General features: G+C 38.3%; 1 protein-coding gene and 1 long non-coding RNA gene across 3 annotated transcripts in view; both read left to right on the top strand.

Annotated features, from left to right (window-relative positions):
* The window catches only part of EPSTI1 (epithelial stromal interaction 1), a 55,089-nt gene extending 45,487 nt beyond the window's left edge, over window positions 1-9,602 (top strand). The window contains exons 11-12 of one of the 2 annotated variants that reach the window (XM_015645931.2): window positions 1,695-1,727; window positions 9,142-9,602. The gene's annotated coding sequence lies outside the window, so the exon portion shown is untranslated. Of the gene's footprint in view, window positions 1-1,694; window positions 1,728-3,209; window positions 3,810-9,141 lie in introns of those variants that run through there. The other variant, XM_015645923.2, reaches the window with a different exon arrangement.
* Window positions 9,603-11,268: 1,666 nt separating this feature from the next.
* The window catches only part of LOC107213392, a 42,520-nt gene continuing 34,028 nt past the window's right edge, over window positions 11,269-19,760 (top strand). The window contains exon 1 of the long non-coding RNA XR_004497555.1: window positions 11,269-12,545. This is a non-coding gene — a long non-coding RNA (uncharacterized LOC107213392). The remainder of the gene's footprint in view (window positions 12,546-19,760) is intronic.

The raw sequence follows: 19,760 nt of genomic DNA, 5'->3' as shown, positions 1-19,760 counted from the left end.
TGACACAAATGATCAGTAAAACACTTTTGTTGTTACAAAAGAATGACTTTAAAACAGCTGCACCTTTTGTTTTTCACTGCCTTGTGAGATTTGCCCATATCCAGGGATGTAGGGATTTGCAGAGACCATAAGCAATGCATGGCAAGCCTGTAACAGAGACCTTGTTAATTTTTTGCATGAAAACAGGGCACTGTCAAGTACCCTTTTGTTTATTCTGTAAACAGGGAGAGGTCACATCATAAACATATGAAATTTATAAGTCTGTTCTTCTTTAATGAAATACAAGTTGTCTTGCTGAGCCATAGCAAACCCAGGATCTAGAAGGCAAGGTAACATATTACATCTTCCTTTCTTATGTGTCCATTATATCCAGTGTGATGCATAAGAGTGAGAAATGCTCCCTTGAATGCTGACTCTGCTCTTTGAGTGGATGCATAATTTTAGATATTTGCTGTAGAAAGCAGCTACACCCTGAATACACAGGTGTAGTGGGACAGGAAACACCATTCTCTTCCTTTCCCATGTGCAGAACAGGAACTCAGTAAGATTCTGGATAAATTTCTTTTGAGGAAATATGATTTACGGATAAAACTGTTTTAAATAAACATGATTTGTGGGTTTGCACTTTGTTTAGTTCTTTCAGAATGACCCATGGGAAAGTTTCTTTGGAGTCTCAACCAGCACTTGATTTATGCTGTTTGTGACCAGTTGAAGGGGGAACAAGTCATGAAGTTTACTGTTGCACAGCAAAAAGAACCACAGCTCAAAGGCCTCTGAAGTCACAAGGCCAGCATGCATGCCACAGGTTTCTGTAAACAATCCATCTTTAATATACTTCCAGAAGGATCAAGTTGCATAAAAATGCTAGTTTCTCAAAACAAAGAAAAAGCTTTTGCTTAACATAGGAATATTGAGAAAACAATATTTGTGTAAGAAGGTTCTAGAATGCAATCCACAGTGGTTACATTTGTTTAAATGAATAATGTGATTTGCTAACTTAGCTTTAACTTGGTTAGTCTGTGTACAATCTGAGTTGAAAAGATTATTAATTTGTTTCCTAAAACTGGTTGTTTTCTTATTTGCTGGGATTTTCTTTTTACTGAGAACAACATGCTTATCCTTCCTGGCAGAAAATATAGAAACTACTTAGCAGAAGTATCAGCATCAATAAAGGGACTTCACATGAGTATGTCCAGGCAGGCTATAGCTCAGTTTAGCAATTTACAGCCTCTGGCAAGGCTGTCAAACATCATATGCAGATGTGTTCCACCTGCCTTGATCCTGAGCTCAATCATTCTTTGCTCTGAGAGTCTCATCCTAAATAAGAATAGTGGCAATCTGGGCAGGAACAGAAGAAACTTCTCACTCTTTCAAATTGTGTGAGGTTAAGGATTGAAGTATCTGAAGATATTTGAAATACTTTTAGATTTTTTTTTTCCCCTAGAAGAAGCAAGATATGTTTATCTCTTAAGTCAATACATCCTGCTATTTATTTAGAGTTACAATCAAATATGTTTCTTCCTAGGACTGAAATCTTGCAGAAGGGCTTGCTTGTTATTTTAAGTGGAGTTTCAAAAGGGCTTCAAATAATTAAGAAAGCTCCACACAACTAGAAAACCATAATTTCCTGCATAAATATGTGATTGTATTGCACATTATATTGTAATAATGCTTTCTTTTTTTCTTTTATCCAGGAGTCAAACTACTTGGAATAAAAGAGGAGCAAGGTAAGAATAATAAATTTGTTTGTTCTTTTTAGGACCAGTATTAATTTAGCTTTGAATTTGACATTTCATTATGATAACTTACATAGTTTAATTTTGAAACAATATGAAAAGGGATCTTAGAATATATGCATTCCAGCTCTGTGTTTGGGGGCCATGGAATGGTACATACCTAATCTGAAACATGATTTTTGTAAAGAATCACAGAACATGTATTGCAGGTAAGAAGAATAGATGATGGCATTGAAGGCATCTTCTGGGAGTGCCTTGATATTTAGGCTACAACTTCACTGCAGCCATGTTCTCTGCAGTATAGACTGTGCCTGGACAAACCTGAGCAGCTGAGGAGTGTGGCTGGAAGTGCAGGAGGTGACCCGTAAACTTTTGGTGTTCTTAAGTGAAAGGGGATACTGCCGTGGGCTGTGTTCTTCCAACTATTTCTCATGAACAGAAAGGGAGAGTGGTCATATCTGTGGAGGCTATCAGGAAAACACGACTATTGAATCAGAGAAATCAGGCCCTCTGTTTTAAAATGTGCTTTTCTTAAGGCCCACTGCAGCTGTGTTCCTTTCTGAAAGGGATCCCCTACTCTGATTCCCAATTCTGATACAAGTATGTCTGCAGAGCCTTTGCTTCTAGGCCTGGAGACTTTTGAAGCAAGTTTAGGTACTGACAAAGATTATTTGTTCCTTAGGAGATGGCTTCACATAACTATTTTTTTTTTTTTTTTTGAGAGCTGGCATTTTATTAAAATGAATTTAAAATAATCAAGTTTTTAAAAGCCTCTTGCTTCCAACACTTCTCCCATAAATCTAGATATTCTATGTGACTTTCTTCATCAGTTGCTACTCCAACAGTTATGTTAATATTTTTACAGCAGGGCTTTTTTCTGAAGATGGTATCTAAATAATATTGTTGACTCCCCATGAGTTGTCTGTTCAGTTTTATGAGAAGTAAAATTATTACTAAAAAATTTCCTCAAATTCACTAAGGAAAGGACAATGTCTAGATAAAGGCAATTCCCTGGAGGGGCAGAAATGGCTATTTTTTGCAGTCCACAGTTCTACTAGGTTTTATAACCTGTGGACAGCTGAAGGAGTTCAACACATCGGATCCTTTGTTGTTTTTCACCATATTTGCAATACCAATAATGTATTTACTTATGAAGTGTTCACAAAATATGGATGGGTGTATTTTTAAGCCTTGCATAACTGTTGTTCTGAAAACACATTTCAGCCTGCTATGTTAATATATTGTTCAAAGAGTTATTAATACGTCTGCAGATAATTAGGACATTTTGTGAATTAAATTTACAAAAAGATAGAAATCCCTTCATGAAGGCTTTACATAATTAAAAGCTAAAACCTGTTGGAAGAAAAGGAAGACTTTATTTTCCAGTGGACTTAATCCCTGAGAAGCTGACTTTGAATTTTGTTTTTGCTGTAAAAGATAAACTTTAATTCTGTTTTTTCCCTCTTGTTACAGGGTATTGCAGAAATATTCACTTTTATCTGGCCTAGGCCAAATGACCTCATAAAAGCTCCAAAAAACTGCTCTTTATTGCATTTCTTTTCTTACTCTGACTTCAGCTGCACACTCTTCATGAGCAATCTGCAGAGACTGGTTTTCAGATGTCATCATTCATGCATACATATTTGAAACAGCTGATTATGAAAGTGCTTTTTAATTTTTTATAAGAATATGTGTATTTTTTTTTTTTTTCATAAATTGTTTTGCCTCTTGGAAAATGTAATTATCCTGGTCTTCCTGATCTCTAGAAAAGAAGACATAAGTGACTGCAGAAACTGTAGTAATATATGTGTTTACTTGCTACTCTATATGCAGAAAAAAGCATTTCAGAGACAATCTAAAAAAGCAGGTAGAGAGTTTTCTTTTGGGAAGGGAAGGAGAAATGTTGCTGGAGTTTTGTTTGTTTTTGTGGAAGTTTTGTGAAATTATTTTACTGTTGTACTCAACAGCAGACACTCAAGAAATAAAATATGCATTGTAGACAGTATCTTTTAAATAAGTTCTTAGAAAAATACAACACATGAAAGAAATAAATACAATTTGAAATAACACTGAGATGTATTTGATCTCTCCACATGTTTTGTGATATGATCTTTTCTCTTTGCCTGTTTTACCATGGTAACTTCTGTTACAGGAGTGGGGAACAGTACTCCAACATTAGCTTTAGTTTCCTGCTTTTCTTTGTCCCTCTGGCCCAGTGGAATTTAATTTGTGTCTCCCTGTCCCTGAGACAGATGACAACATTTTAATGTTTTGTAGAAGTCACCTGCATGACCAAGATACTTCTAATGTAAAAGAAGGGTTCACTGTACATGTTACATAAACCACACAGAGAAGAAAAAGTATCTGTGGCATTTTTAAGTGTGTCTTAGGCCAAGTTAAAGGTCTCCTGAGCAATTTTGTTCAGCATGCAGGCATACCATGATATAGCCCTTGCAATATGGGAACTTCATAATGAGTCACCTGAAGGTTTCTTTTGAACCATGGATGTTGCAATGTTTGCTTTCCCTTGTGGGAGACACTGTAGTTTTCTTTGGCTCAAAGGATTGCTCAAATCTCTCGTACTGCTAGCTAGCTGATGTTCATAGGAAATTCTGGAGATCTTGGCAATATTTTCTAGTTTAGCCTTTTTTTAGGTAATAATTCCTGGGAAAATTCCTTGGGAACGGTTTTCCATAGCTACACAGTGGTACTGTACTGCAAGTGGAATTTGGCTTTTCCATTGGACTTCTTTGAAAATTAAATTTACCTCTCCTTCCAAGAAATCCCTCACCCAGCCTCCTGTGGTAGATGATAGGGCTGGGGCTAAATGTTTGATGTCTGCATAGTGGTCAATGTATACATGCATATATACATATATAAATATATATATATATTTATAAAAGGAAATGTCTTTGCTGTAGTCAGCCCCCTGGTATTGTACTCTAATGGGACTCACACTTGTAGGAGGTCTTTTAGAAGCTGTGAATCCAAAGGCTGAGTGGGAGGGGAAGTCACTATTGTCCTCAAAAAGCTGAAATTCAGTCTGTGTTGCTATGTTTCTGTATCCAAAGAAAAAACCTTTTTATTAACCTGCTACTTTCCCTTTCAGGAACAGTGATGTCAGGTCACCTTGAGTAACCTCATCCATTAAGCTTTTCTGCTTTCTTTTGGCTGTCTTCAAAGATGAAACTTGATCACAGTCTTCAAAGTGCTTCCTCTTATCCAGCATTTCAATCTCTTATTTGAAATGCCGTCTACAAACTATTTTAGGCCCTTTTAATGGAGGAATATCTGAATTTTCCCTCCCCTATCTTTCTGAACAGAACAAACAGATCTATATGAACAGTGGCCCAGGAAGTGTCTTTGACAGCCATGCCCTGCAATGGAGATGATAAGAAGTTACATCCATTCACAAATTGATGTTAGCAGGATGTCTGGAAAATGCAGTTGGAAAGCTTCCAGTTATCTCAGAATTACATGGTCTCCATACACACATACCCTCCCCAAACTGTGAGCTTGAGACCAAAGGACTGTTACAACATCTCTTTAAAGGCATTATAATGAGATAAACTGGTGGTAGACTGGGAAAACATCTTCAGGTTGGTTGAGAGTTAGGAACTGACAGTTTGGCATCTATTAGATGCAAACTTTTGATGAAGTTTTATCAAACTCAAATAGTTCCTCTAGTTACACCAACCAAACTAATTATCTTTGTGCTGTGGCATAAAACCAGATTTTATTACTGCATAACAGTAAATGGAGGGTTTGGGTTTTTTGCTTTTTGTTTTTAAATTGTTGTCATGATATAATTTGTGCTGATGATCTCCTTTTAATGTCAGAAAAATCTTGCAGCAGGGAGTTGTATGGGTCTGGAAATTTCAAGAGGAAATCCCCTTGCTTTTTCATTGAGTCAAATTAATTTTAACAAACTGACTGAACCATTATAATCAGCTATTCTGAACTCCAGTATAACTTAACAGCAAGAGTCCTATGTTTAGATTTAAGGTCTGCCTAATTCAGAAACTACCTTCCTAGGAAGAAATGTAGTATTCACTTAAGGACTTACAGGACTGATTCTCTGTTATGTACCCAAAAGTTGTTCCAATGGTTTATCTATCCCTATTTTTAAAAATATCTTCCTGACTCCTAGTACAAACTTACCAAGTTTCATAAAACTGTTAATGAATTTTTTTAAGGCTTTACTTAGTAAATTACAGAGTTTTCTGCTCCTGAGACTCTTCTTTTTTCTTAATGCGCATAATTTGGACTGCTTCATTCAATCTACAGGCTTTGTTCACCTTTTATTTTAAAAAATATCCCAGATTTACAGAAAGCCTTTGATGCAATTGGATTTGGAGTAACTGTATCTTCTTTTTGGTATGTGCCCCACTACTCAGACACTAAGGCAGAATATTATTAGCTACTAGAAAGGGAGTTAATCCATAGTTTACATTCTATGGTACTCATCCGTGTTCAGTTCACGCCTCTGCATGAAGAAATCCAAATCCTTGTCTCCTGTCTTGGAGAATATTTTAACCACTGGGCTCTTTAGAGTAGTTCTCAGCACTCAGGCTGTGGTGACTGTTCTTTATGCAAAAGAATAGAAATTTGTGTGAAATGAGAAGGCAACATGGCTTTATTTATTCCATGAGCTGGAGGTTTCTGCTGTGGCCCATGCCATGACTCTGCTCCCTGTCATAGTCTTTGGAGCTCTGAGCAGCCTGGTCCAATGGAGGGTGTCCCTGCCCATGCTAGGAGGTATACAACTGATGATCTTTAGGGTCCCTTCCAACCCAAACCATTCTATGATTCTATGATTATGATGGTTTGCTCACATTGACTCCTTCACACTGCCAGATATTTTTTTTTGCTCCTGCAGTACAAACTGTCTGGCAGAAATCCATTCCACTCCCTCTGTAAGTATTCCTCCTCACTGGCTTCAGTCATTACCCTTTTCTTGTAATCAATGGGTTCTTCCTTAATACTCTTGGCTAGTTCAACAGACTCTTTTCCCGCTATATCCTCTGGAATTAAAAATGGAAACAATACTATTGCTATTTGCTGCTTCAATGTAACATTTATTCCTTTGCAATAATTTCTCTTTTCCTTCTGATGGACCAATATGTTTTCTGGACTCCTCTCTATGTCCCCTATTTATCCTTCTCCATCTTGGCATGGGGCTGTGTTAGGAACAGCATTGCTAGTGGGCCAAGGGATGTGATAGTTCCCTTCTAGTCAGCACAGTGAGACACATCAGGAGTGCTGGGTCCAGTCCTTGGCTCCCCAGTAGCAGAAAGACATGGACATACTGGAGTGAGTCCAGCAAAGGGCCATGAAGCTGGTGAAGGGACAGGAGCATCTTTGATATGAGAACTGACCAAAACTGTGACTGTTCAGCCTGCAGAATATAAAGCTCAGAGGGATCTCATACTTGTGAGTAAATATTGGGAATGGGGGGGAGTGAAGTACATTAATTCAACAGGACAGTGGGCACAAGTTAAAATACAGAAAATTCTATTTAAACACACAAGCTTTTTTTTTTTTTTTTTAAATAGCTTACCAGGCAGTGTCACAGGTTGCCTAGAGAGGCTCTTGGGTTCACAACCCTGGACTGTTCTGAGCAACCTGCTGTGAGTGACCCTGCTCTGAGCAGGACAGGATGCTGTAGCAGCCATGAGCAGGCACTCAGCAGATGCTGGCAATGTTAGGAGAGGTGGGAGATTTCACTGTGACTGTCACTGGGTAGAAATGGAAGCTTGAAATGAGAGAATTCACCTGAGCTTCCTCAGTCTCTCATTAAAGACTTTCCAAATTTCAAACCATTCTAGGGATTTCATCTGAACTCACTCTCTGATCTGCTCTCATTAAAAAGAGTGGGTTTATTTCTTGCCAACATTAATTCATATTTTTTATTTCACTTTGAGCCCCCATTCCCTGTTCCTAGCTGTTTGATCTTTGCACTTAGCTCTTTAATTAAAAGAAGGCAAGCAAGCTTTTCCTGCTGCCTGGACCTCTCTCTAGGAGCTATCTTTATCTCTCATTCAGTTAGTGCCAACCATATTTTTTACCACCAATTTCTCTTGCCTTCCCTCCCAATCCATGAACTCCCTTGAACTACATTTGGGTAAGAAAACCCTAACAGAAATGTTATTTTTGAAAGATGATTCCCATTTAGTATTTTCTTTTAAAGTCTCTCTAGCAAATTCTTGATTTTCTTATCTAGACTTTGAAGTTTGAGAAGTTCTTTATTTTTATATGAGAAAGCCGTATGACCTTGTATAACTCTGCTCTTTCAACAAATGCACAAATGAACAAATTTTGTCAGACTAGAAATCCCACCATAAAAGCAACTCCTACGTATTTAAACTTTCATCTTTCATTAAGCTATGTTTTCTGGTATTAATTTTGCTGTTCACTCTTAATTCTTTATTGAGCACATCCTCTTTTGCTTTCCTAAGATTTTGCCCTGGGTAAGCATTAAATTGACAGACCTAAAGTTAGTTTTTCAGCACATTATCCTTTGGAAACATTGAAAAATTTATTCCCTGTCATCTCTGTTCAATCTTTTGGACAGTCACCATATCTCAGAGGATTTACCCAGTATCCTGCTTTGAAAACAGCATTTTTACAAGCTCATCAGTTGATACATCTATAGAAGTGGTCCAAGTTTTCTGCTTTGTTGATATTTAGTAACTCACTGCTTTACTAAAGGAATAAAAAATATATATTTCCCTATTCCCATCTGAAATAGTCATCTGTCTGTTTCCCAGAAATAAATATGTATGTATATTACTATCAGAAGTGAGGATTTTGCATTTGTGCTTCTTCCCTAGCACAGTGATGGCTATGGAGCTAATCTGTGGGGGTGGAAGAGTTTTTGTGCTGGTGTTCCTTTGATCTCTGCCTGGAGTGGAGTGTTTTCACAAGCCTTGGTACATGACAGGTGGCCACTGGAGGAGCAGGGTATTTCATTATTGTAAAATTTCATCCTCACAGAATATAAGCCTTTAGTAGCCACCTTCCATATTTACTCCCCCAAGGAAAAAGTTAAGTCTTAGATGACAAAGGCCAAAAATAAAGTTATGAAAAAAAGAAAGGAACAAATGCAGTCTTGGCATAGTTCTGATGACAAAGGTCTTATCCAACTAACTTCAAAGGTGTGAGTAATACCATGGCTCAGCAGCCAAGAGCAGAACAGCCACGTTGAACCTTTACAATCAATTTCTTAGCTGGTTGATCAATAAAAACCTAGGGAAAAAAAGCATTTCTCAGATTAAGAATCTACAATTTCCTCCTTAATGTAAACTATCCTATACTATTTCTTGCTCTGCTTTTGTGGAGAGACTCCACTGCTATTGACACTCTCTGTCTTCCCATTTCTTTTTTTTTTTTTTCTTTTTTTCAGGTGCAGAAAACTTGTTGGCATGCTTGATTTTGATCTGCATGACTGAAATGCTTCCCCCATCTTCATGGAGAGCCTGGTAAACAGATGTTGTGCTGTTCTAGCACATCTTGAAGGTCAGCAATCGCTAGCACAGCAGAGACCAGAGCCTTCAATCCTAGAAATTGGCCTGCTTGTCATTATTCACATACCTGATCCAGCCACATTTAAATAAAACAAAGACACTTGTTACAATGAACTAATCTGAACTAACTGGAGGTTAATGTAAGTGCAAACTTTGCAAAGGCAAAACCTGTAGTACACAAGGAAGTTTCTCAGGTAAATTTCATCCAGTATGTCCAAGTTCTTTTTAACCTGAATAAAATGGAGAACAAATAAACAGGAAAAAAAAAAAAAAACAGAAAAAACCAAAACAAAATCCCCAGACTACAAATCAATAAAAGAAACCCCCAACCAAACTTTTTTTGTTGTTGTTGTTGGTTTTTTTTTTTCAATTATTCCAGAGGCAAGAAATGGTTTAGTTTGACAGGCTCGAGTTTTTTTGGATTATCCTTTATTTAACATGGCTTTTCAAAAATTCTGCTGTACCTTTTCACTCTGGATCAATTCTGCTGAATTTTCTGTTCTCTTGAACCTTTCTTTCCTATATGGGAGATCAAAACTCAAAGTGCCAATTACTTAACTCTTCAAATCAATGTCTCTCTTGGTTCTCCTTAGAGAAAAACAAACAAAACACTGTTTGAAGCAGTGATTCGTTCTACTTGCTATCTTTAATCTGGGAAAATGCATTGCTTGCTCTTTGCAAACTGATAATTGTCTCCAGCAGAAGGCAATAGAAAATATTTTAACCAAAACAGGTTAAACTGATAAAAAAACACAGTCATAAAGGTAAAATAATTTAATATACCGATTCAATGTGACTACTCTCTCACAAATTTCAGCTCCTTTTGACTTCAAGTAGGATGGCCAGCACTTGAGTCTCCTGCAGGTTATCACAAAATGGACCTTCAGGAAGGACAACTTTTAAGACTTGAGAGTGGATCTGTGGGCTAATGAACAAGTGTTGCCAACAAATGCTACTGTGTTAACATTTTTCAAAATCTATGATTCACAGAGGATGTCTCTCTTACTGGTTTTATTTCAATTCTAACACAGGTAGCAATAATCTTTACAGCAGTCTTTTAATGGTGTGAGACAGAATAAAGTGCAGAGGATTATGGAATACAGATATGGAGGGGATACAGGTAGACCTCATTTGTGTTTGTAGCTTGCATGTGGAGAGGAGAAGTGAACACAAATTGTTCCTGAAAGAGAAGTTTATTTTCTTTTCCAAGGAGTGTTTTTACTGAGGGGAAGATTCAGTTTTCTGAACTGTCTGGAGAGCAGATCTGTGGAGCCATCTGTTAGGGGATCTTTAACACTTAAGATGAATCAGCCTCTGAGAATGTCTGTCTGTCTTTGCTTTCTATGGAGAGAATACAAATTATCACCACAGAATATGTTCCTATTTTTTTGGATTATGTGAATCCCAACTAGAACAGCTAAGTTACTTGCAGCATATTCCCATAGTTGCAACTATGTGTGTAGTCCTGGAGCCTTTCTAAAAAAATTGCTTTCACAAATAAACACAAGGGTTTTCCAGGCAGTTACAGCACTCCACACTTCAATCTGTCTCTTATCACAAATTGGACTTTCAGGCAAGTAAAGGATTCAGAGTTAAAAACTGAGGCCTTGGCACTAATTGATATATATTAGCTGAAGTTTTATGTTGATATTTGTGGCAGTTTAAGCTTAAGGGCCATCTGAGATTCAAAATCTATTGTGTGAGCACACAGTACAGTGCATGGCTGTTTGCTGAGAGCCCTGGACTCAACAAGGCTGCATTTAAACAGACAAGGCTGTGGGCAGGGGAATGGAAAATGGAATACAGTGTATGAGCAGTGACACCTGCTCATGTATATATATATATATGTATATGCATTAAATGAATTCTGTGATCCTACGTTTGTACTTGAGTTGGCACCACTGAGCAGCCCTGGACTGGGGTTGAGAGGAGGAAGTTCTGACTATGGCTAACTGGCATCTTCCCCTTTCTTCTCTTTCTACAGCTCTGCCATTGATAGCCTTTCATTCACATCCCAACCTGAAGACACTTAGGCAGGGTCAGGCCTTGAGAAGACAATGTGTTGATGTGTCACGATTTTATGGTTGCTAAAAATCTTTTTCATCCCTGAGCCACCTTACTTCACTCAGCTGCTGTTTGCCAGGCATCCATTTGAAGGGGACAACCCCTCATGTAAATACCAGAACTGAAGTTTCGATCACTTGATACACTATTTCATCCTAAAGGCAATTTAAGCAACACAGGCATATAAGATACCTTGAATCTGACAGCATTTTAAATAAATATGTATGGTCAGATCATAAAGAGGGATAAATTGGTATAACCTTGCTGAAATTTGGTCCTTTAAGCTGCACCAGTTACATATCTCAGTGCAAGTAACTCTGATCAGCTGAGTTTAATGCATGCAGGGAGTCACACAGCTGCCTCCAGGCACGTTAGGGGGATTTTCAGACACCCCCTATGCCAGATTGGCAACAGACTTAATCCTGGGAATCCTTTCAGCAAGTTAAAACCTATTGCTACCACACCTGCCCTCACCTCCTAGAGACATCAGCTGTGCACACACTGTGGCTGCCAAAGCAGTGGGATCATGCAAAACAGTAAAGGAGATACAGGTGATGCCCACGAGTGTCAGTGATATGCCAAGCCACAGCCTGATCTCAGTTACAGGCAAAGCCCACAGACAGTGGCAGAATCAGCCCCTGTGTTTAATTGCAAAAAGATGTCTACCACAGAGCTGAGAGGCCAAGGATTTGGCTATTATGTTCAACCCTTCCACATGTCAGAGGAAAAGGCCAGTAGTATTGTGTGCTAATAGCTCCCAGCAGTGAGGAGTTAGTCCATTCTGTGAACACTTCCTTGCTAATGGATCTATGAAGTGTTTTCTTACTTTAATAAAGTACAGTCAGAGGTGGCCCTCTGTGCCAAAGCCTACTCATGCAGGTTCTACAAATAATTTGTTCCATTTCCCCAAGCTCCTAGTAAATGGTTAATCATTCATTCAACAAAGGCTGCATTTCTCCTACCATAAACTTTTGCAATGAGCATCTGCACTGGGCGCCCAGTGGTGTCACTTTCTCTATTATCTGGCCTTGTGTATGTATTGATCAGATACAGCTGGTTCTGGAGTGACCATGTCTGTTGCTAGGAATAGATCATGCTGGAATTTATTAACCTGCTTTGCTGAGCTCTGCCACCCCAGTCAGCACTGCAGCATAAGTTGTGTTCACTCAGGACTTCCACTCCTTATTGAATGAGGATTACATCTGAGCAGTGGGGACTGGTGAGTCATCAAAGGGTATAAATTCCAGCCTCTGTCTAAATGTTAAAAAGGTGGTAAATGCATGATATATTAACAGTTAAAGTCTTCTACAGCTGGGAAAGCATTGTGCTATAAACACGATTTATTTTCAATATATTAAAAATTTCTTGAGAATTCTGCTGATAAGTATCACAGGGGGCTTCATTCTTGTTGTGCTGTAATTAAAATGAATGTCTCAAAAATGCCTGCCCCGAGGCTGACAGTAATAACAGTGGAAACAGGTGACGAAAATAAAAGTTAATGAAACTGGACCAGAGTTAAGAGATGTCATAAAACTGACTTTGTTCCATATGTGCACGTTCCATTTAGAAATATTTAATAGTAAGCATATAACTATTATTACACTTATAAATTAATCTTTGCTGACAGCAAATAGTTCATTATTGGTTACTCAGAATTTAACACTGAGCACATAGCTTGCCAAAACCTTTCAGCTTAGGGACAAAAATCTACAAAAGATGACAGAGACAAATATGCCACACATCTAATCTTTTGGACACTGCTCTGCAATCTTCTGGGGGGCATCTCAAGACAGCTTTTTGTTGGAAGGGCTGACCTGGGTACCCCACAGGGCTCTCCCCATAGCAGAGGGGAGCCTGTGCATTCAAGGGTGCCCATGGCATTGGCACTAAGTCTGTTCCCAACCCACTTTGCCACTGGGGTGGCTGGAAGGCATCCATGTGTCTGGGAACCGAGAGAGTCAGGGAGCACCATATGTTCCTCCCTGCTCTTTAAAAAAAAAACCCAACCAAAATCAATCAACCTCTACAACAAAAAAAAAAATGTTGACTCACTCTTTGGGCATGGATTATCCATTAGTATTCATTCCTAGCTTGATCATCAGCAAAATAAAAGGGGTGAGTTTTCTTTATTGTAGGGCTACGCAAAAAATGCAGAATGCAGCAGAATACAGAATGCTTCACCTAAGCTGGCCCAAGGAGCAATTCTGTCATAAAACTGTGGAGGGGAGTCACTGGATGCATGGCCAAAGAAACCTGTCTCAAAACCATAGTTTTCTTGAAGTAAAATGCCAGCTTGGAACAATACCAGATGTGGTATGAAAAATAATTTTTAAAAACTCTTAACCATACATAAAAACTCATTTGCTCAATTACAGTAATCAGAATGTAAAAACACCTGAAATAATGAAATAAGATTTTTATATTCTATGGTCTAAATAAAATGCTTATAAGAAAGAAATGCACTTCTAACCTGATAATATCATGAGAAGTAGATCAGGAAGAAATATATTGAATTTAGGAAGGAAGTTCTGAAAGGAAACAAAAGACTGAAAGTCATAAGAAATAAAGGAAAGAGAAAAGAGCCAAGGGGAACAGCTAGATAGAGATGGAAATTAAGTGCCAGTCAAGCCTTTAATAGCAAGATGTATGAGCAGGATTTAGGTGTGATGCACAGCTCAGAGCTATTACAAGCCTTTCTTCCATATGTCTGGGAGATAAAACTTCTTTCTGAGGCCCATGTTTGGAAGAAGTCTTGTAAAAACAATTGCACTGAAAAGAAGTTGGTCAAAAAGCCTATATACTTTCTTTCACAAGACCTTTTACCATCTTGTTGTAGTGATCCATAGCACCAACCAGCAAAACCACAGTTGTTTGCCAAGTGAAATGATAGGGTTTTAAAATGCTATAGGCAGCTTTAAAGACTCTACTGATTTCTGTATGACTTACAGGAGGACAAAAGTAAAAAAAATCAAGGAAGAAGGAAATAGGTGGAAGAGAGAGACCTAGAATCTATATTGGTTGTAAAGGACTGATACCTCGGTACAGTATGGAAAGCATTTCACTCAGCTGGGACGATAAAGCAGAGGGATGTTTCTCTGTGGAGAAAACTTAAATGTTCTCATCTAATTTCAGCCGTGTGTCAATTCATACACCAACTGTATTGCAGAATAATAGGGAGCAAGCATCACAAATTCTAATGATTTGTGCTGACATCCACAAATCCTAGTCTGCTGACATGAATTATCCTCGTTTCTTTACTCCATAATGGAAATAAATGAATAAAAGGAAGGGGGTAGAGGTACTTTACTATTGCAAAGTAAGGCAGCAGTGCAGGCAAAAGTAAGAACTGTAAGGTGTGAAACAGATGATATACCACCATGAAAACTAATGACAAATGCCTTGTCCTCACCATGAAAGGGAAAAAGGTAAAAGAATTCACTGATATTGCATGACTCCGGCAAGGTGAAACTTAGCTTATGACAATGATGCTGAGCATCAGAGCTAGATACATTTTTTCTACAAAAAGCCTGGAGAGTGGAGCTCTTAACTGATAATTGCTTATTGTATTTATATTATTCTGACTTTAGACAATACTTTTATCTCAGTTAAATTCTTCCATGTAACAGCAAACTCTGTCTCTGTCCTGTCCCTTGAGGAAATTTCCGTAATTGTGGGCATTTTTATTTTGTTATACTGAGACTATAATGGCTTCAGTGCAAAATGTAAATTCCAATTTTTTTTACTTCTTAAAAATCTTCACTTTCCATCTCTTTCTAAGCAGTTCACAGATAGGATTCATCTGCATCTAAAACCAAAATACATAAATCCAATGTTGTTAGCTTTGAATCTTTTTTGTGTAGTAAAAAAGGTATCTCTGCTGGGGGACAAATCCTATCCTAAGACAAGTTTTTAATGTATGTCATTTAAAATGATTTTTGGAGGCCCATCTCTCTTCATTGGCTACAGAAGGAGCCTCCTGGGAATAGCTCAGCATTAGACACCCACTGCTAGTTAATGAAAGCAGGTTGATTTGGATCCCTTGCAAATGATTTTATCTTCATATTCCTCTGTGGGTTGTGGGTCAATGGAGTATGATGAAACTGTGTTGGAAATCAGTGAGCAACATCAAGGAGTCATTCTTCAAGTTCTGTCAGGTCCTCTGCTTTGTTCTTAGAGAGCCCAAGCTGATGACTCTAAATTGATATCTGTAAAGGTCAGAGCAAACTGCAGGGAACTTGCCTTTGTGAAAACTAAAAATCCTGCCTGGGGCTGGTAACAGAATTGATGGAAAAAAGTTTATATAGTAAATAATTATAATGAAGGCTAGCAAGGACATTGCTTGAGAAATTGTGTACATTTCAACATGTGCTTTTGTTAGGTTGGCTGGAGTACACCAGCTATGTCATTTTCTAAAGCGGTTTGTTCAACAGGATTAGATTTGTAGAGCAAAACTGTTGTTGCTGATGAACCCAGACCCATACTATCCTTATTTTCAGTGGTTTGACTATGCAGATTTAAGGCCCATTAGTGACTGGAGCACCACAGGAGTCCTTCCAGTGCTTTAGCTTTGTGGATAAAGAACATGATCCAAGACTATTCTGAAATAAGAGCCCAAGTGGGGTGATTGGCACATCAATAAAATTTGCTTCAAATGTATGCTGTTGATCTGAATTCAAATACTGATGTAGATCCACAGAAAATTTCAATTCCATTGAAAATCTCAAGACTTTGAAGGAAGCATTCATGCAGAGTCCAAATGAGCCAAAGCATTTCCTTCCTTTTCCCCTTTTTAAAGTATTTTATTTCAGAAACATTGGGAACTATTTTTTTCTTCTTATAATGATGTATGGGTTTCCTGTATCTAGGAGACTATAAAAGGTTTGTCTACCTACAATACACAGAAGACTCCTTATGAGAGTATGAGAACTCTTAAGGCAGAATGCCTGGGAACACAGTCAAGATGTCAGACAAGTCTCAGGTGTAAGTTTCATCGTGTGCAATATGTGTGTCCACAACATGTCCCTCTGAGTTTATTGAATCAGCGTTTTTTGTGTGTGTGCTGAAAGTTCTCAGATTGTTTATTGAGGCCAAATGTAAAGTCATCCCTCTAGGAATAAAGAACATGGACCAAATGGACTAGATAAACAACTAATCTTTATCTCTTAGCAGTTGCTCCTAGCTCCTGTGGACTTGTTTGTTTGTGGGGACACTGATATATTTCTTACATATAGGTGTAGGAAGCTTCCCTTTTCTCTAGCACTGGGAAAAAATGTTGTGGCTCTGTGGTCTAATCTCGTTGTCACTGTTTTTGAAAAAAGTGATGTAAAAAAAAGGGTTCAGAGGAAAAACACAATTGATATGAAACCTGGAAAATTCATTTCAGCATGACAGACTGAAGGTGTGCCATCTTTGGTGTTTGTTGAGAAGCTTGGAGACTTCCTCAGATTAGCTCAATGAGCTGTATTGCAAGGAGAAAGTACAGAAGAGACATCCAGTTAAGAGTAGAAAGGAACCAAGGACTGAATGTTAAGTGTATGGCATAAAAGCACACTGGAGGCTAACTTCAGGGCCAGGAAAGGGATATCCATCTGGAAAAATGACAAAGGTGCCAAATTTTGCAAGTCAAGACATTTTACCCTATTTCCAAGATAAGACCTCCAAGGGGACACATGTTCTCAGGGAAGTGGTTTCTCTGTGTACTCTTCCTCCAAGATTTTAGCCGGTGTGCCTCTAAATCACTGTCTCAGAGTGATGCCTATTGGAGTAATCCTGAAGAAGCAAATGAACAGACAAATCAGTTTCTTCTCCATCATTCCAAATCATTAAGCAAATCAAGATGACTTTCTAAAAATATGCATTTCTTTTCCCATGAGGAAGACAAGTTTGAGTTAACAGTTAAAAAAAAAAAATAAAATTACAGGTGTAATATTGACTATTTCCTGTTCTTATTGTGACGATCTGCCTGAAATTATGACACCACAGGTTAAAAATTGTAGCCCCTAGTTCAACAAAAAATGTGCAATACTGATGTGAGAGCATGTTATTCGATGTAATTCTGTGGTCTTTGTTGATATATAGGAACTCACATAATCAATCCTTAAAATCAGTAATTTTCCCAGTAACCTGTACAGAGATTTGAGCCTTTTTTGCCATGTTTCTGAATGAGTGCTAATGTGGAAAAGTCTCATATGAATTGGAAAAGGGCAAGTGAATTAAACCATAGCTATTGTTTGATATATGATGCTTAGCTTCCAAATCCCCACCTTTCTGTAACACAACCATGGAATGGAGATGCTGAAGTGATCCCAAATTCAGGTTATTTTAACGCATTCCTGACTATTGGCTTAAGGACTGGGGATACCTCTCCTTTTCTGCTGAAGTTAGCACTGACATATTCACCACGAACAGTACAATAGGAATGATAAACAACATTAATAAGCTCTGAAGACTGTCAGATATTCCACTGTTTTCAGTCTTGTTAAAAGATATGGCATTCCTGCGCTGGTACTGTGCAACTAAGTAACATTAATGTGTGCAATCTGTATCTAAAAATTAATTAGGTGTCCGGTTTGAACTCCAACATTTTAACATCCCAATACAAGACTGAAAGACTTGGAAACGTAATTTTCTTTCTAAGCTTTTTTTCTTTTAAATTGAATTCATTTCTCTTCCTTGCTTTGGGTGAGCGCAGATCAATCCCACCTGCTCTCCCCATGTCAGTAAATCTATCCACACAATGAGATCACTTTTGAGAGTGGGCATTGCCTGCCCTGCAATTCCTGGTGCACAGAAGCAAATTTGACACAGTTTCTAGAATTTCATGGCATTACAGCTGCTTTCCTCCGTGCTGCTTTTGTGTCCCCACAAGCTCATGTCTCCCTTTCTCGATTATCCTTGCTGGAGAGCGGACTGCCATCTAGTGATCCCTGAACCTTCTTGTTCCCTATTGTTGCTTTACAATATGCTTGTCTTACAGCTCCCATCTCTTAGTTTATAGCCTACCCTCCTTCTCTTTTCCCCTAGTGTTATGAGCAATATCAATTATAAAGCTTTGAAACACAGCCTACCAATCCGAGCAAAGGACAGACTAAATGTGATATGAAGTCATAATTTTAGTCCACATAATTTTTTTTCTCCATCTGTATTTTATAGAAGGGATATTGGATTTCTGTGTTTCACTATAACCTTGCTGTCAAATAAAATCCTTCAGCAAGGGGTGGGTTGTTTAACCCACCAGCAGTGAACCATTGATTATGGCTGAATGTATTTACCACTTTAATGTGCCCATCTACCCTGGTACATGCTGTCTGTGCTCTTTGGCTGTTTCTCTGTGTGACTTGGTGCAGCTGCCTGTGTGTTAAGGGAGAGAGACAGAGAACAACTGTTTCCAGCACCGTGGCAAGAAAACCCACTCGGATCAAACCCTAATGACTCCATGCTGCAAAAGTGAGCATCCTCACTGCACAAAAATCCTTAAACCTCAGCCATCCCCCAGCAGGTGCTTCCCCCAGCAGTGACAAAATGAGACACTATATATAGAAATGCCTTTTCTCGAGTTGTTTAGTCACCTAATCCAAATTAGATACAAACTGTCCCTAATTCATTAACATCTGAGCAAGGCTCGGAGGAGGTAAAGCTGTCTCTAACTGCTGATAATTAATATCCACGTCTAATCCAATTAAAATGAACTTCAAAGGGTTTTAAGTAGGAAATCCAAAATATAAGGTATTCAAAACATGAAATATTATGCTCTTTTCCCATACAGTCCTACGTATTTCCACTTTAGTAAGGTGAAGGTCTTCTTGCCTATTTCTCTGTGTGCCCATTTGGTAATGGAGGAAGGAGGAGAAGCAGATGAGGATAGCAAATGAAATATTTCACAGTGGCAGGCAAACAGCGTACTCTCCAGATTGACATGTAGCCAGTCTGATTTAAAAGGAAAAAAACAAACAACAACCGTGAGACTAATGTTGAGCTGGCAGATTTTCCCATGCATCAGAATAGCAATCATATTAGAAAGACAGGTGCTCAAAAACACTAGAGAAATCAGTGTGATTTATTCAATGTGTTCAGGGAATCCCAGACACATGTTGATCCTGGGAGAAGAACTAAAAGCCTCATTTTTCAGCGAGCAGAGAAGGAATGGGCAATTTTTCCAAAGACCACGAGGACCCTAGAAAATGCAATATATCAAAGCATTACAAATACAGTTGCTACAGGCAAGAGAACCACTTACATCCTAGGACAAACCAGCCAAAAGCTGAAGTGCAATATAGCTGGGGTAACCACAATGATCACTGAGCCTCGTAGCTCTAGAGACGGTGTAAACAATGTAACTAGCTTTGAAAATTATTCAGGTGAGATCTGTCATTTCTTTTCTCTTAGACCAGATGACTTCCCAGAACAATTGAAGAAGAGACCATGCACAGATACT

This window comes from Parus major, chromosome 1 (assembly GCF_001522545.3).
Source record: "Parus major isolate Abel chromosome 1, Parus_major1.1, whole genome shotgun sequence".
NCBI lineage: Eukaryota > Metazoa > Chordata > Aves > Passeriformes > Paridae > Parus > Parus major.
The sequence above is the reverse complement of the archived record's forward strand: the minus strand, read 5'-3'. Positions and strand labels throughout refer to the sequence as shown.